Consider the following 19,553-nt stretch of genomic DNA (forward strand, 5'->3'; position numbering starts at 1 on the left):
GCCACCTCCATCCCTGGAACATTCATAAATTAGTTGGTTTCTGCACAGGCGCTAACCGTAAATATTCAGCAGCGCTAACCAGTTAAGTGCCGCTGAATATCAGCGGTTAGCCACAGACATACAGAAACCTCTCCTGCTCACTTTAGTTGTTTTGAATATCGGCCAGATTGTGCCTAACTTCTAGGAACTCCCCCTGTTCCATCTATATCCCTCCTATGGCCTGCCCCTTTTGAACTGCATGCTAGAAAACTTAGCCACGGATGTTATTAAAATAGCAACTAGGACAGATACATGCACAAATGCAAACTGTTGCTAATTAATTCCAATTGTTACTATCGCCTCATTAATTGATTAATTAATTTGTGCACACATCTGGCTTGGGCATCCAATTTTCTGCAACCTATATAGAATCTGAGGGTAAATATATTGAAAAAAATCATTTTTTATTATAATGTGTTTCAGCCAGTATGTTAGTATAATGGATAGAATCCAAACCATGTGGCTTTCAGCAAGATATAGATTATCTTCTACATGTAAAAGGAAAGCTAGAACAAAGTTGAGCAGTGACAAAACTAGTGTATTGCTCAAGACTTTTCTAGAAGACTTTCACAACTATCAAAAGGCAACACTTTAAATACTGCAAATAGAACTGTGAGTGAGTCTATAGGACACTGCCACTTCCCCTTAAAAACACTCCCTCAGAGTGTCAAAGACACCATAAAACTCATAGTCATGCCTGCCCAAGGGGGAAGTGACACAGGTGGGGTGAAGCCAGGAGGGCACAGTCCAGGAAGTTGACAAGTCCGTGACACAGCTTGGTTGAGGAGACCCAGAGGAAAGCAGCAATGCCCAACTGCATTTGCCTCCACCATCTAAGTGTGAACTGTAACTGTGCCAATCAAGTAGGCCAAGTTCAACTTAGAACTGTGCAACTTTGGATTTTTGACCCAAGTAACTGCTAGAGACAGTTGAGCCAATAAGTGCTGCGATATTCAATGCCAGACCGTTTCCAGTGACCAGCATTGAATATTCTGTTTTCTTTTGGCTGATGCTAACTTAACCAGCTAAGGGGTCCTTTTACTAAAGTGCCCTGAACAATGGTCTATGGTAGTGTAGACATGGGTTTTGGGCACGCACAGATCCATTTTTCAGCGTGCCTATAAAAAATGCCTTTTTAAAATTTTTGCCAAAAATGGACGTGCGGCAAAATAAAAATTGGTGTGCGTCCATGATCGGTCTGAGACCTTACTGCCACCCACTGACTTAGCGTAAGGTCTCACGCGTTAACTGGTGGTAATTACCTATGTGTGTAGAATGCCAATTGATGTGCGTAGCTAACGCGCATCAGAAAATAAAAATGAATTTTTGGACTCACGTAATGGACGTGCGTCAAAAATGAAATTACTGCCCGGGCCACGCAATAACAGGGTGGTAACTCAAGGAACCTTAGTAAAATGGCCAGTTAAGGTAATAGCGGGCAAAGATAGGACTGCTATTTATGTGGTTCGATTTGCCTGCTAAACTTAGCCAGACAGTGCTGAATATTGCTGGTTATCATGCAATATAGCTGGTTAACGTTTTAGCACTGACCACGAATATTCAGCGGAGATATTCATGCTGAATATTTGTAGTTAGGCTCCAAAACACTATTTAACTAGTCAGCGGCCATTTCTGGCCAGTTAAATAGCTTTGAATATCAGGGGGTATACTGGTAACTCTGGGGAACCAGGCTAGACACAAGTAACGTATACTGCTGTGCTGAGAGTCAGTAATGTAAGCCACTGGAGAACCTTGTACATCTAAAGAACATTTTTGTGTTTATTCCCCTACCTGAGAAAAGAACAGGACCCCTACATGATACTCATAATAAATAGTATTTTATTTTATCTGCACCTGCTGTGTGGCTCCAATTTGTCCTGGCTCTGGGCCCGCCCTCGCTCATGTTAAAAGGACCTAAAACACCAGTATACCTTTTATTGTTACAGGAAAAAAGCTGTCTGCTTCAGGTAAACTTCAGGGAGATAGTATAAAAATGTCAGTGAATAAGGAAACTGTCAGTAGATTTTAGGTGTTAAGGCAGGGTGACTTTTACAACCCTCTCTGCCCAGGGTTTCTGCTTGAGCATGAAAGTGAGGACACAAAAAAGGCAGAAGGCTGTGCTACTGCACCTGCTGATCAGAAAGGTATGCTAGGAAGACTGGCCTCTCTAACACAGCCCCCAGGAGGAGAGAGGGACGGCAGGCCCTGGCCCAGAACTAAGAGCCAATAGGAAAAGCTCACAAGGAGTCAATCATAGGATACTGCAACTATGGGGATAGCACCCTAGTACACAGTGCTATCCATACACAGCCAATGCAATTGAATGCAAATAATACTCATATTAAATAAACATAACAGTTATTACTGCACGGTTAACACTAAGTCAATGGCTGGCAATAAGGTCTCAGACCCAAAATGGACGCGCGCCAATTTTGATTTTGCCGCACATCCATTTTCAGCAAAAATATTTAAAAAGGCATTTTTTTACAGGTGCACTGAAAAATGAATCTACACACACTCAAAATCTGTGCCTACACTAGCGCCATCTTTCAGTGCACCTTAGTAAAAGCACCCCTCTCTGAAGTGGAATTAAGGTGAAATTGATTGCCTGTAAACAAAACAGCGAAGATGACTAACAAAAACAAAAATTAAAACTAAAAAGCAAAATGATGTAAAAACATCAAAATTTGAAGATAATCATAAAATATGTATTTAAAAATATAAATACATAAAGATTAAAAATTACATAAAAAAGACGACACCTTGGATGTAAAAATTAACAAATCAACTTTATTAGCCAAACGATAGCAGGGAGAAAGGGACTCAACACAGCTGTGTTTCGGCCGTACTGGCCTGCGTCAGGAGTCTTCTCACCATATGTTGATAATTAATTCTATCCAATAGTTAAAGCAATATATGTGTCTGGAATGGAAGGTACTGTGTTTGGGGAAGCATTCCAGAGGTGGAGTTGTTTTTCTAATCAATAGATCTTTTGGGAGCAAGCTATATTAGAGCACACGAGGGTTATACAATATCATTGAGGCTTGATTGCCATTGCGAATGTCTGAATGTATATTGTAATAGGGAACAGAGCCTGCCCAAGATAGCTGAGGAGCCTAGGCTAATAAAGTTGATTTCTTAATTTTTGTTTACTGTTGATTATCTTGCGAAGACTGGTTTCTTCTGTTTTTTGTATGAAATAGATTGCCTTTCACCTCTACTTATCTCATCATCGGTCTCCTTTGACTTTTATATTTCTTCAAATGTAACTTATTGCATAAGTGCACATTGCAAAATCTTTGAATAAAACATACTTAGCTTTAGTAGCTTTAATAATCAGTAGAAGTTTGTTCAGTTTCAATTTCAGTCTCTCTTCACCGGACCAACTAACTGACATGGCCAGTGTTTGGCAATTTGCTTCAGGGCTGCTCAAAAATCAAAATCAAAAGTAGAAAGGATGCCAGCAAAAACTTATCTGACAATGTTGGAGAAACAACTTACTGCTAAAATCTCACTGCATCACATACAAATGGAGGTGGCGTCTAACCAGCCTCAAAAGAGTGATGCAAATCATGTAGAACACGTGATCCCTTCCACAGCAAGTAAACTAAAAAAAAAAAAACTTTACTGGAGCACTTATACTAGAGACCAACATCTGATCTCCAGATTCAATCCACAAGGCTGAACAGTATTGAGCTGAAAAATCCACAAAATTGTGATGTCAATTATATGTTAGAAAGTTTGAACATATGTTTAAAAATGTTTTATTAAAATAAATGCATAAAATGAATTGAAAAAAATATTCAGGAGTTGGGGGGGGGGGGGGAGCCAAATGAACCAATAATGTTTACCCTGTGCACATCCCTACTGCCAATTGGCTATTTCAGATATCCTTCATCATTTTTTAAAACTTTTATTTTTACAAATACAATAAACAAGTATCCACTTGTACATGAAAAATGGCTTACAAATTGTTAATTATGAGGACTCTCTATGGAAAATGAAACAAATTAGCAATAACCAGCAATAATATAAAAACGTATATAAAGAGAGTCATCACGGTATAATAAAAAGAAAATAAAAAAGAATAAGCCTTCTTAGACCCCCAAAATGGGGGGAATGGACAGAAAAAGGGAATCCATTAAGAAGAAAAATTAAAACAAGTAAAGGCTTAACATGGACTATTATACACTGCATGTTCTTTATTGTCCAACTCGAACCTGAATCTTCTGATCTAGAGCAGGCTTCCTATCTAAAAATGACTGCAATTGTTCTGAGCTAATGAAAATATATCACATCCCAGCATATTTAATTAAACACTTGCATGGGTAAGATAACACAAAAGATGCTCCAGTATCTTTAGTCTCTTGTCTCATGGCAAGAAAAGTTTTCCTATCTTGAGTAAATTTGGTGACATCAGGATACATCCATACATTTTGACCAAGAAACAGAGTCCTAGCATTCCGAAAGTAGAATCTCATCACATTATTAAGGTTGTGTTCAAATACAAAAGATATGATCAAAGTAGCTCTCTCTTCTACATCCAATATTGATTCCGCTAATAAAGCTGACAGATTATTCAAATCTAAACCACCTTCTTTAATTGGAAGAGCCTCCAGTCTTTTAGAAGTAGTAGCAAATTAAGTAAATTTTATTCCAGGGGGTATAGTTTCAGGGGTAAAATGAAGAACTTCAATTAGATATTTCCTTAACAAGCCCCCAGTGACCATACCAGCTGGCTTAGGAAAATTCAGAAGATGGAGGTTTAACCTCTTGTTACTATTTTCAAGCTGTTCTATCTTCCTATGAAGAAATAATTTATATTTAGCTATTACTGTTTTAAAACCTTGTAAAGCTTTTACTTCTTCTTTCAACTGTTGAAACTGATTTGCACAGTCCAGCTTGATAGCGTCCATAGCAGATGCCAAATCTTGTATTTTAGTAGATAAAGATTTTATCTCTTTGGTAGATTCAGCCATAGCATTGTTTAAGGATTGAAGGCCTTTCCAGATGTGCTCCAAAGTTACCCCCCCCCCCCCCCCCCCCCCCGTGGAGAGCAGTTTAAAACCACCAAGCCCTTCAATGGTCCTCAGATTCGACTTTCTCTCCAAACCGGCATCCTCTTTGTTGAGGCTCGAAGAAACGCCTTCTGTATCCTGAACCCCACAGACTTGACAGGAGCAGCCGCTGGACACAGGGGATAGTTGGCATCAGAGGGGAGAGAGAAACCTTCAGCCCCAAAATGGAAGACTCTCCCATGTCCTCCAATACAGGGGGGGGGGCTCCCGACATACTCACAGGGGTACCGATGGCATACTGCTCAATACATTGCTCTACCGGTGAGGAAGTCCGGACAAAAGAGGAAACTGCCTGGACCTATCTTTTCCTCATTGTATGGGGTATCAAAGGCTCCAGCAGGAAACTGGTAAGTACTGCTAAGTCGCGACTCAGACAATGTTCGAGCTCATGACACCAAAAGCCATGCTGCCATCTTGCCACACCTCCTATCTTTCATCATTTCAGTACATACATTATTATGTTTCCTTCTACCTTCTTCTTGGAACATTATATTGGCTACCTTATTGTCCTTCATTTCCTCCAGCAAGCACATTTTGTGTACCTTAAGGCTTTCGTAAGATCCTTATAAAAGCACAGTCTCTATAGACTGACATAGTTCCCAAGGTAAGGGTCTAATAAATTACATACCCATCTCCAATATTACCTTCTTTTCCTGCCAATAATAGCTGAAATTATACAACCAATCAGTGTTGCTTTTAGCTTTCCTGTTTCCTTTATTGTATGGCTGTTGTCTTGTGGTCATCTGAGATGATTACTCCTAGATCCCTTTCTTAGCTGGTATTTTCCAGTTTTTTTTTCTTCTAATTGATAAGTGGCTAATTAACTTTTACATGCCAAAGGCATGATTTTACATTTGTTTCACAATGCAATTTATTTTTGAAGCCTTTGCATATTCTTCCAGTTTTTTCACACCTCCTTTCATGACTACTGTGACAGATTTTACTGCAGGCTGCATACAAGCAACCTAGTAATACCACCAACAAAAAAATTGCAAGTAAAGGGTGACAGTTCCAAGCTCTAGAGACCTCACTAATACCTTTGCCTTTTACCAGATTGGACTCTAATTATCACCATTCTCTCTGGTGAAAACTGATAGCCTTTGCTATACTCGCACCAAAGCACAATACTATGGGCTCCTTTTACAAAGATATGATAAGCACTAGTGCGTACTTGCCGGGGCTTATCACAGGATGTGCTGCAGCGTTCGCAGTAATTTTGCAACGTGAGCGTGCAAATCTTATGCTAAAAAATCATTTTTAATTTTCATAGAGGGGGCCGTGTCTGGGTGCAGAGAGTAGGCATTTCTGTGCTAGTCATTTAGTGCATACTAACAGATTAGTGCAGGACTACAGCCTGAACCCTTACAGTCTACAAAATAGGTGTTAGTAAATGTTTACACGCTAATTTTTATTAATGGCCACATGGTAATGGCAATATTAGCGTACTGCCATTAATTCAGAAAATGGAAAACCGCCATTTTCTGGCTGTGCTAGAAATGGAGCAGGAAAGTCCCACTAAGGCCACTTTTTCCTGCAGCTTAAAGGCAGTGGTGTACGAAGGGCAGGGCGGTGGGGGCGGTCCGCCCTGGGTGCATGCCGCTGAAGGGTTTGCATCAACCCCCCCCCCCCCCGGCGTAATGACACCCCCCTCCCCAGGGCATCAAGCCCTCCCCCAGGTGCATTCTTGGCTGCTGGAGGGTGCAGAGAGCAGCCACGTGCCTGTCGGCTCCGCTGGTTCCGGGGCAGAGGGAGCAGGGAGCCAGTGGAGCTGACAGGCGTGCGGCTGCTCTCTGCACCCTCCAGCAGTCAAGAATGCACCTGGGGGGGCTTGATGCACTGGGGAGGGGGTGTCATTGCACCGGGGGGGGGGGAGGGGAGTTGTGCTGCACCCTGGGGGGATGGACACCACTGCACCGAGGTGGAAGCCGACCTAGGATCGCCACAGCTTAAAGGAGTCCTATGAAAGTTCTGAGGTCTTTGGTCTCCTCAAAAACATTCTTTGCCATTAAAGTTAGTATAGTTCACTAGAGTGGATTGTTTGTTATTGGAATCACCAACACTCTGTAAGCTAATTTTGTGTATACCACGACAAGGTTGTGTCTCATGCCTAAAGCAGGATATGTTGGGAATAATTTCAGATTTCCAAATTTACTGCTAATGGCAACCATAGTACTTGCATTGGGCCAAAGAGAGCTTCCTTCCACAGTTCACATATCAAGGGGTGTTTGGAAATTTTTTAATCAGGCTAGTGGCACCCAATACAATTGTCAATATTTATATACTGTACCTTTCCATCACATTTTCTTGCTCTCTGATTGATAGAATGACTTAGTCCTTGAGAATCTTTCCATACAGAACAATGGCTTGGGATTGATGCATTAACCCCCAGAATCTATATAGCATGCCTAGTGATCTGTGCCTAAATCCAGGTGGATTCTATAACAATGCATGCAACTTAATTGGCTTAACAAGCTAATTAGCATTGATAATAGCACTTAATAATGAACACTAATTGGCAGTAATTATAATTTACATGCACAATTTGCTAAGCGTATTCTGTCATGCACTGTGCCCTAACTTCTAACATGTGCAGACAAAAACGGCCATGGTTATGGGTGTGGAAATGGGCATTTCATGGGTGTTCTGAAATTTACACACATAGTTATATAATATGGCCCTCTGCACCTAAATCTACACACCAAGATTTATATCATGTTTTCATTAGTGTAAGTGGGCATGCATAGTTTTAGGTGCTGGGATATCAACTAAGCATATTCTATAAGCCGTGCCTAAATCTAGGCACCATTTATAAAATACGCTTAGGCGGAAATGTTTTCTGCACAGATTTTTTAGGTGCCATATATAGAATCCCCCACCCCCCAATTGTGTTATTCTTGTGTTTTTCTCCTTTTGCCACCACGTCTGGATTTCATGCTTTAATTATTGCCTTCTTGGGGGCAATGTCTCCGAACGGATCAGTTTTGTGTATAGTATGACACCAAGGAACCTTACTCCTAATCCAAAGTATAAAATATGATCTCAATATCTCAAATTTCTGACCAAGATTTGACATAGAAATTGTATTGTATCAAAGTGTACTTCCTTCTGGAGTTTATTCCATAATCTTGCCTGCATGTTTTTGTATTAAGCTAGGTACAGTTATATTACTTTCAAACACACTCTATGTATATAGCATTTGGTCAAAATAAAACAAAAAAAGATGATTACACAAGAAGTTTTTATGCCAATGATAGACACTGGAGACCTGTTTGATGACCTGAAAGAATTAAGTTTGGTCTGGGTCAGCTGAGGCTTTTTCCTCTTTGGGTTAGTGAAGCGTGAGAATTATTTTGGTATTTTTGAGTTCATTCCTTGCCACCAGGCCCAACTGGAATGGTTGGGAAGGTTCACTCTGTGTGTATGGGTCAGCATAAAACAAAATAATAACCATACTAGGACAGACTGATGGTCCATCTAGCCCACCTGATTCCAGAAGTGGCTAGTCCAGGTCACACATACCTGAATGAATCCCACACAGTAGCAAGAATCCACACTACTGATCCTAGGGCAAGCAGTAGCTTCCCCCACAATAGCAGACTATAGAGTTTTCCTCCAGGAACTTGTCCAATCCACCACCACCCTCCTTAGTGTTCTGGCTTGCCATCTATTCTCCCTGTGGCAGAGACTCACTGTGCTTTTATGCAATACTGTATAGAATGCAGCAGGACATGAAGATCTTACATCTTCTAGACCTATACAACATCCCTCTCCCCCCACCCAGGTCAGTCCACGCAGCAAAAGCATGTCAGCATACCAAACATTACCACAATGATGGCCCTGGTGTGGCAGTGGAACCTGTTGTAGTGTTCCTCTGCCTCAGTGTATGGTGCCACAATAGGGGTCAAGGTTAAAAAAAAAGAAGAAGAAAAGTTTCCATGACAATAGAAAAAATGTAGGAAAACAGCATTGACAACCAAGGTGAGGAGAGAAAGTAGCCAAGGAGTCCAAATGAATTCAGTTGAGGGTTTTATTGTCAATCATTAATATTCATCTGGTGTATAAAAGACCTGACAAAGGCCATGTCTCAATGTGCATCACCTGGGTCAAGGGTCTGTGGTCTCCCCAAGGTACATATGAAATCAGAAATCCTGTTGCTCTTGCTGAAGACAATAGCATTCTTCAAAAGTAGTTTGCACACCAGGGGTTGGGTCTTTTGCATACCAGATGAATATTGATGATTGACAATAAAACCCTGCATTGAATTCATTTGGATTTCTTGGCTACTTTTTGCTCCTCACCTTTGTAATCACCACTGTTTTCTAAATTGACACAATGGGGGTCATCAACCATCTCGGGGGGGTATCCCCTGTCACCTGTGAGGGATGGAAGGTAGCATACATCAGTCTGGTGTGACCGAGGCTGTGAGCTGTGGTGAGCATAGAGTGGCTGTGCATGTGTCTTGGGACAGGGACCTGGATCCATGTGCCAGCAGCAGTGTGAGGGTAGCAGCTGCAGAGCTTACTGAGTTGCTTGTAGGGTTGCTAACTAGATCCAGATTTGCTCAACAGGGTTGATCCAGTCCTGGGTTTACCCCATTGCATGCAGGAACTTGTAGTTCTGATTTTTTCATTTGATTCCCTAAGAAAAGCCAAGCTACAAGTCCCTGCATGCATTGGGGGTAAGCCCAGGAATGGATCAACCCTGTCAGATTAATCTGGATCCAGCCATCAGTGAGCTGTCCACTCTCATATCTTAGAATGTTTGATAACACCCAGCATAACCTTTTCTAATGTCTTGCTAACCTTTAGAATAGAAATATCCCAAAATGAAACTAACATTAAATGCTTGCTGAAAACATCTACCTTTCTCAAAATGACTTGCCCTTGTCTATCAAACACCTATTTTTGCAAAGTTACAGCCGGGCAAAAGCAATATATATAAAAATCATTTTTTATATGTAATGCTAAGGTCCTACATTTGCCCATTCAGCTTAAATCTATAAAACAAAGTGCAACGCTCTCAAATTCCTGTCTGGTATTTTTCTGAATTCTTTGTTCAAATTTTGATTGCAGTGCAATGGTGAAACACTAAAATATCTATCAGAAAATGGAGATCTGCAGAACCGTAAAGTGACAGGTGCGGGAGGATGTTTAGAAATCTTTTACATGCTCGCAGGGGAATCTAGTTTCTTCATCGCCACATGTTCAGTGCATCTGCTCTGTACTTTATCTCTGTTTTTCAAACACACAGTGGTGATTCAGCAAGCAGAAGATGAAAATAGTGAATCAAAAGGACAGACATGTTTGATATTAACAGAAATATTCCTTTTATTTCTGATGCTTTTTGAATCACCTTTCAGGCAGATGTAAGTAGTCCAGCACCAGAATCATGCTGCAGTTCTTTCATACATGCAATCGGGTCAATATTCAGCCAGCGTGGCAGTGCTTAAAAAAAAAACCACCATGTAGCAGCACCGGATCCTTGACAAACCATAGCCAGACAGCGGTTTTAGAGGTGAAAACAAAACAATTTATTAATTATGCAGGGAATGATGTAACCTGTTTCTTTCACAGGTGGGGAGAAATAAAACCCCAAACCAATTGTTGGACTCCAGAGTTCTCACCAGTGGCCTGCTCCACTAGTAGACTGTCCCTCAAAAACCGTTTGTCTTTGGCCTGAGTTAAAGTTCTGGCTTTCAATGTTCAACACAACTGGGCTAGGCTGGGCCCTGGTTTCCAAAGTTACATTTTCCACTGTTTTCCAAGATGAACTTAGCCTACCTGACTAGAGCTTCTTTTCTTCACATGCATGTGGTGGAGGCCTAGACTGGAGGTAGGGTTACCATATGCCTCCAGAAAAAGGAGGGCAGATTGAGCCAGTCTGGGTTTTACTTCCAATGCTTTCAATGGAAGCAAAACCTGGACTGGATCAATTTGTCCTCCTTTTTCTGGAGCCATATGGTAAACCTAGCTGGAGGACTTCTCATCTCCACTCTGGGCCTCCCTGATCTGGCTGTGCCTTGAGCTCTTATCCTCTGTGGGTCACACTTTCCTAGTCCTGCCTCAGAGCTGCCAAGTTACCCATTCCAGCAGGGAGACTTTTTCTTCAGTCCTGGATTTCTGCCAGTCTCATCCTGGTGCATTATGGGGCCCGCAACATTGATTTCAATGGATAGAATCATGGACTACAAATACCGCATTACTTTGGGATATAACTTTAAAGCCAGGACTGGCCAAAACGTCTCCTTCCTGGAATGGGTAACTTGGCAGCTTTGCTGCCTGTGCTGAGTCACTTTTCTCCTAGTCTGAAGTGTGGTTTTTAAGTTGGCACTGCAACTGTGAGGGAATGCAGTTAAGGGGGGAACGGTAACTTCCTATAGACTTCTACACACACAGGCTGCCACATCTGAATTAAATACTCAGCACCATTATGCAGATACAGTACAGACCGTGTTATTTTTTTATTTAACATTTTATTGTGAATGTTTATATTGGAACTTGCCTAGACGGGCAATAAAGGGGAAAATAAAAATATTTGGGTTCAGTGATGACCAGCAGTTAGGGTTACCATATGGCTCCAGAAAAAGGAGGACGGATTGAGCCAGCCGGGTTTAACTTCCATTGCTTTCAATGGAAAGCAATTGTTTTCAATGGAAGTAATTGAGCCAGCCGGGTTTTACTTCCATTGCTTAAAGCAATGGAAGTAAAACCCGGCTGGCTCAATCCGTCCTCCTTTTTCTGGAGCCATATGGTAACCCTACCAGCAGTGCTCTTGGATAAGACCAGTATTCAGTCAGCTATCCAGATATTTAACTGGATAGTTATGACTTCCTTCTGTTGTCCTAACTGTATCTGGATAGTTACCCAGTTAGTGGGCTGAATATTGCCACTAAGGACACCATCGGATTAGTGCAGGAGCCCTTACTGTCACCTTAATCTGCCATTTCTTTTTTTCAGGCTTTGTAACCGCTGCAGTAAAAAGGGCCTCAGCGTGTGGCAAAAATGGCCACCAATATCGCAGGGCCCTTTTTACCACAGTTTAGTAAAAGGGCCCCTTTATGAGGGGATTCACCTAGGTTAGGGCGGGGTCCTTTTACTAAGCTGTGGGGAAAAAGGGCCCTGCGGTAACAGTGAGGGATGTTTTTCCTGTGCACCAAGGCCCTTTTTTCCGAAGCCGGTAATCCTCCTCCCCCCCCCAAAAAAAAATGGCCACATGGTGAGAGAACTCTTACCGTGTGGCCATGCGGCAGGGAGCCCTTACCGCCAACCATTGATGTGGCGATCATGGCTCCCGTTCTAATCCGGTGTCAACTGGGCAGCATGTGGCAATGCCCGATAATTGCCGTATTACCACCATGCAAGCCATTTCTGAGGGTTTTCTTTTTCCCCGGAAATGGTGTGTGCTCAGGGTGGCCGAATTGGGCCAGAAATAGTCCTCTCCCCTGCATCGGGCTTACCGCCGCTCTGTAAAAGGGCACCTTAATGTACAGCAAATATAGCTTGACATAAACAACTTACATCGTATTAACACAACAGTAGTAAAATGACCAAATGTCAGCACAATAAACAGAAAAATTAAATAAACTTTGAAATAGGCAAATAAACTCCTAGTAATAACAGCAATGTACATATTAAAACAATACAATGGAACATTCATCAGCAAAAATACGATAAATACAATAACACAAATGTACCATAATAGGCACCATTTAGAGCACTCTCCTCTAACATATGAGCACATGACAGTCATGATATCAGCAGAATACAATGAAACAACTTAAAAGGCAACATGTTAAAACATTCATCAAACATGGATATTATGCTCACAATGTCAGCACAGTACACTGTGGAAGAGTGGCCTAGTGGTTAGGGTGGTGGACTTTGATCCTGAAGAACTGAGTTTGATTCCCACTTCAGGCACAGGCAGCTCCTTGTGACTCTGGGCAAGTCACTTAACCCTCTATTGAGCCTGCTATGAGTGGGAAAGCTCAGGGTACAAAAATAAATAATAAAATCTTAATACGCAGCAGAGGGGAAGAACAGTTGGGATATATATAGATGAACAAAGGCTAATTTGGATTAATAAGCAAGGGTTTTTCAGAGCAAACAAAATTTCTATTTTGTTTGTTACTTTTTGTAAATTTTTGTTTCAGGGGCAATACCATTAATTCTGTGCAATCTTCACAAAGAGTGTACACTATTTCTGGACAGTATGTACTCTTTGAGAGTATGCACTGCTTTTTGATCATCAACAAATCCCATGTAATTTCAAATCAATGTATTGAGAGGATTAAGAATAGCACCATCTGCAATCCTGCCTGATTCACTTTCTCTCTCAAAGTGACAAAGTAACATTTAATAGACTGGGTGGTACAATGAGCAGTGTAATTTCTAGCAGCATGGATGAGCAGAATCAGATGTTTGTGACATTCAATGATGATGACATTTTGTCAGGGCAGCTGAGGTAAGAAGCCACCCCCACACAACTTTAAAGATCAGTCAGGAATTATGTTAGAGAATGCAAGGAAGCCTGTCAAGCTCTGTGTAGATGCAGTATGGTTCGTGCTAATGACCTGTAACATGTCATTATCACTTTCCTCTCCCCATGTGCATTAAAATCCTTTCATTCCCACCAGCACCTTATTGTCCCTTTCTTCACCTGAGGACATCAGTGTTTCACTTCTTACCATGTGCTGCTCCCTTTCTTCCCTCCCCCTAAAGACACCCCCTACAGGTCAATGCAACCTGCCCAAAAAGCCCTCTGAACATACCCACTATAGATATCACCTCTCCACAGAGCCTCCCATAGACCCCCTGTGACTGTGCCTTATCTCTTGCAATCCCTGGTGTCTACAGAATTCAAGAGCAATAACCCTTATATGGCAGATTGACACCTAGTAGTAGTAGTACTGCAAGACTACCACTAGGGTCACTGGTGTCATTTTGAGCTGACTCTGGTAGGGGCAGGAACAACTCAGTATCTCTCCTGCCCTGGAATTCTCTAGACCAGCCATTCCCAACCCAGTTCTTGGGGCACACCTAGTACCATTGGATTTTCAGGATATATACAATTAATATGCATGAGTTAGATTTGAATACAATTGAGGTAGTGCAGGCAAATCTATCTCATGCATATTCATTGTGGATCTCCTGAAAACCTGATGGGATTTGGTGTGCCAAGGACGGTGTTGGGAATGGTTGCTCTATACACTAGGGATTGCAAGAGGTAGTCCAGGAGGGAGGGGGCTACAGGAAGGTGTGGGTCTTCAGGGAGCTTTATGGAGAGGATATCTCTTTAGAGGGTGTTCAGGAGGGGCTGTGTGGGAAGTATGTATAAGGGGTTCAAGTTTGGGGGCTGTTTCTGAAGGTTGTGTTCTGCAGGCCCATGGAGGGGTCTTTGGGGAGAAGGGGAAGTAAGTTGCTCTGGTTCCTTTAAGAATATTCCATAGAGGCATTGGGCCACAAGGTAGTGGCCTGATTCTCCAAGGGAGTATCAATAACACAGCTTGTGAAGTAGCTTGCGAAGTTGATTGCAAACTGCATTAGTCATAAACCATGGGAATCACGAATCAGTGATACTGAGATACTAAAGGTTAGTGATTGCTTCAGTAAATTAAAGTATGGTAAAAAGCAAACTTTTACTACATATTAGTAACTACCCACTTAGTCTCTCAGCTATGACCCTGTCCTCCCTTTTAGCCCCTTATTTTCTAATAGTCCAATTCACTTCCTCCCCTGCATTTTGCTTCAAAAGTATCTGAAATAGTTTTATTCAGGTATGAGTTTTTGCCTCTAGTTCAAGCTTCTTTTCAAATTCTCTTTTGTCCTTCCTTATCCACGCTTTACATATAACTTGATAGATTTAATGCATTTTTCTATTTTCTTCATTCAAATATTTTTGGAAGATGTTCTTTTCACTATAAGAGCATCATGTCACCTCAGCTTTTCTTAATCCTGCCAATCATTTGGCTTTGTTTCTACCAGTTTCAATTCATGGATTATATCTGGTCCAGGCTTCAAAGATGCTATTTTTAAACAATTCCCTAATGTAAATTTTTTTTAACCATTCCAGATGTTGTTTTAAATTTGTTTCTAACTAACTAACTAACTAACTAACTAACTAACTAACTAACTAACTAGATAGATAGATAGATCTATATATATCTAATCTATATATCTATATCTATATATCTATATATCTCTATATATCTATATCTATATATATATGGTACATGACGGCAACCACTCTGCCCAACAAGATAAACTCATAACATATGGCAGAGCTGTAGCGAGGGGAACTGACACCCGGGGCGGGTCGCCGCTGCGCACCCTCCTCCCGCTGGAGCGCACCCCCCCCCCCCCCGGATCGCATACCCCCCTCCCCCCCGGAGCGCATACCTCCCCCCCAGAGCGCATACCTGCGGTGAGGGACTGGCGGGAGGGCCGATCCGTCCCGACTGCACGTTGCTGGGGTGTGTCGGCTCCGCGCTGATTCACTACTCTCTCTGTCCCGAAACAGGAAGTAACGTGTTCCGGGGCAGAGAGGGCAGTGCACCAGCGCGGAGCCGACACCCCTCAGCGGCGTGCACCCGGGGCGGACCGCCCCCCCCCCCCCCCCCCGCCCCCCCCCTTCCTACGCCACTGACATATGGTGTGATGTGATATTCCATATCAAATACAAAAAAAACCTCAGTTTGTAATTAAAGCTATAAAGCCTTCATGGTACCCTGTTAATCATCAATAAAATATTTTAACAAATGAAACCTCAAAACCTCCTGGTGAGGATATTCAGACACGAATATGTGTGCTACCTAATGGATCACTCCCCCAACTGAAATGGAGTAAGTATTATCATCTATTTCAATAATATAAGAGGGAAAAATGAATCAATTTAAAAAAACACCACAAATTGGAGAAAAGTGATTGATTCCAAAAAATCCACCCCTAATCTAAACTAAGAAACCACAAAAGGCTGTTCTACAGTTCATGGTTGATTTGGAGACAGAAATATCTTAGGAAAAAAGTACAAACAAAATTGTAATTATGCATCACATGGAAGTCAGAAATAGATTTTGCAGTAGAAAATGGGATAAATGGCTAATATCACCAGCAGATTGTTAGAATTAAATTAGTAAGGGTATATTAGATAGTACTGTGCCATTAAAGACATGGAAGCGTGTAGAAAAAAAAAGTAATCCTTTGTTTAATGAAGAATTGTTAAAAATTATTCAACAATGCAGTAGGTTAGAAAGGATCGGGTTAAAAAACAGAAACAATAAAAATAAACTCAAGTTAGAGAAATATGATAAATCAATATAAACAGCAGATAAAACAAACTAGATTAAATTATTATTCAGATTTAATGGCAAAAGAGAACTTATACACAAATTTTCTTATAAAACTGAATGATCTTATGGTTAGAGACACTACTATACCAAAAGCAAATTAATTAGCCAAATATTTTAAAAGCAAGATTGAGAATGCTAGATCTATCACTTTAGTAAAAGATACTAGTTTATGGAATTTAGATATTATCATATCCCATGTAGAAGATACTATACCTACTGATAGAATGTGGCATATGTTTCACTCTATATCAGCCAATGTTCTAGTACCCATTGAGGGGCATAATCGAACGGAAATACCTATCTCCATGGGCGTTTATCTCTGAGAACGGGTCCGTGAAGGGGCGGGCCGAACCGTATTTTCGAAAAAATGTACGTTTTTGAGCTGGGCGTTTGTTTTTTTAGCGATAATGGAAACTAAAAACGCCCAGCTCAAAAACGTCCTAATCCGAGCCATTTGGTCATGGGAGGGTCCAGGATGGTAGTATACTGGCCCCCTGATATGCCAGGACTGGGCACCCTAGGTCAGTGCGGTGGACTTCAGAAAAAGCTCCCACATGCATAGCTCCCTTACCATGGGTGCTGAGCTCCCAACCCCCCTCCCCCAAAACCCACTACCCACAAATGTACAACACTACCATAGCTCTTAGGGGTGAATGGGGCACCTACATGTGGGTACAGTGGGTTTTGGAGGCTTCCCATTTACCAGCACAAGTGTTACAGGTAGGGGGGGATGGGCCTGGGTCCACCTGCCTGAAGTGCACTGCGGTACCCACTAAAAGTGCTCCAGGGACCTGCATACACGCAGGCCTCTAGGACTTGTTGCTGCTGTATAACATTGGCACACCAGTTGACACCTGAAGACTAATCTCTCCGAAAACGTCCTTTATTGGAATAACCGCGTTTACTCACAGTTAACTGCAGATCAGAGGTTGTGCCCCACTGGCAACGAGTCTCCCTGGTACTGAGATGAGCAGTAGGTCACAGCTGGCAGAATGCTGTACAATGCCCTCTTTCAGCCACATTCAAGGTAAAAACTAAGTTCTGTAACATGGCTAACACAGGAAAGGGAACTAAAACTGGCTTACAAAAATGGCCACTACTGCATGGGCTACAACAGGAAACACAACAGGGCACACTCTGACCCAGTAGGCAGGGGGAGAAGCACCATGGGAGAAGAGCCTACCAACTACCAACATCGTGAGACTGTAACACAAGCTAATGAAATCATGGAGCCCAATACCCTACACCCACCACAATGCAATGCTGATGTGACCCTGTACTGCACCCGAGAGCCACATCTGACCCAGGGAAAGGCTGTGACAGGATTGAACACATTCTGCTGTCATGGAGGTGGGTGCGGCATTTGAGACTGGCATACAGACTGGAAAAAAAGTTTTTAAAGTGTTTTTTTTTTGGTGGGAGGGGGTTAGTGACCACTGGGGAAGTCCGGGGATGTCATCCCCGATTCCCTCCAGTGGTCATCTGGGTGGTAAAAATGCCTTTTTTTCGATTATCAGCTAAAGACGCCCATCTCTCCTCGGCTGATAATCACACCCCAGTTCCACCTCCACCACGCCTCCGACACGCCCCGTCAACTTTATTTGTTTCCACGATGGAGTGCTGTTGGAAACGCCCAAAATCGGCTTCGATTATACCGATTTGGGCGCCTTTGCGAGACAAACGTCTATCTCCCGATTTAGGTCACACTATAGGCGTTTTTCTCTTTCGAAAATAAGCTGGGTTATATATTGGATAACTGACCTGCCTTTTTGATGAAGGGAATTTCATCTGTTTATTTCTCAGTATTAGTATACTGGATTGAGAAACAATTCAGAGAAGGATTATACTTGTATATCTATGTAATATTATATTAACACCAATTCCCAAAGATATAAAAGGTAAATTACATGATGTTACATCCTGTAGCATCAATCCCTTTAATAGCAAAAGGTATGGAAGGTATTTTAGCTACACAATTGATGGAATACTTAGGTCAGTTTGATCTATTACATGCATTAAAATCAGGTTTTTGCAGGATGTATAGTACAGATATAGCAATTGGCTTCCTTATATCTGAAATTAAAAATCATATCACTACAGGGAGGCAGGTACTATTACTACAATTCAACCTGTCAAGTGCCTTTGATTTAGTTGATTATGCGTAGGGGTTGTTTTTCTGGTATTAGGAATGATACATAATATCAATCATAATCCTCAATTAATAGTGGAGAATCAGACATTTACCCCCCTGTTTACCAAGCCACACAAGCGGCTGCTGTGCAGCAATGCCGACACAGCCATTTCAAAGTGAATGGTCAGCATTAGTGCACAGCAGCCATTAGCACGGCCCAGGGGCATAGCTAGGTGGGGCTACAGGGGCATGGGCCCCCGCAGATTTAGCCCTGGCCCCCCTGCTTTCAACCCCCCCCCCACCGCCGACCTTCCCCTGCCACATTTGACCCCCCCCTCCCGTGCCGCCAACCCTCCCCCGCCGCCAGGTACCTTTGCTGGCGGGGGTCCCCAACCTCCGCCAGCCGAAGTCCTCTTCAGCGCGTTTGCTGATCTGGATTCTGTTTCTGTGAGTCCTGACGTCCTGCATGTTCCTACATGCAGGACGTCAGGACTCACAGAAACAGAATCCAGATCAGCAAATGTGCTGGACTCAGAGATCGGAGCTGAAGGGGACTTCGGCTGGCGGGGGTTGGGATCCCCGCCAGCAAAGGTACCTGGCAGTGGCAGGGGAAAGTTAGCAGTGGCAGGAGGAGGGGTCGAAAGTGACGGGGGAGGGTCAAAACTGGCAGGGGGTTGGTGGCGCCGGGGGGGGGGGGGGGCTAAAATGTGCCCCCTCACCTCGGGACCTGGACCCTCCTCCCACCGAAGTCTGGCTATCCCCCTGGCACAACCTAGTAAACAGGAGGGTTAAGTTACAAACTCTTCTGAAAATTTTGGGAGTTATGCTAGATAGATTTCTGACTTTCGATTTACATATCAAGAATATTCTTAGAAAGGTATTTGGGCTAATGAGAAAATGTTTCAACGAGATCGTTTTAGAATTTTAGTACAATCTTTGATTTTACCACAGATAGACT

This window comes from Microcaecilia unicolor, chromosome 1 (genome assembly GCF_901765095.1).
Source record: "Microcaecilia unicolor chromosome 1, aMicUni1.1, whole genome shotgun sequence".
NCBI classification, from domain to species: domain Eukaryota; kingdom Metazoa; phylum Chordata; class Amphibia; order Gymnophiona; family Siphonopidae; genus Microcaecilia; species Microcaecilia unicolor.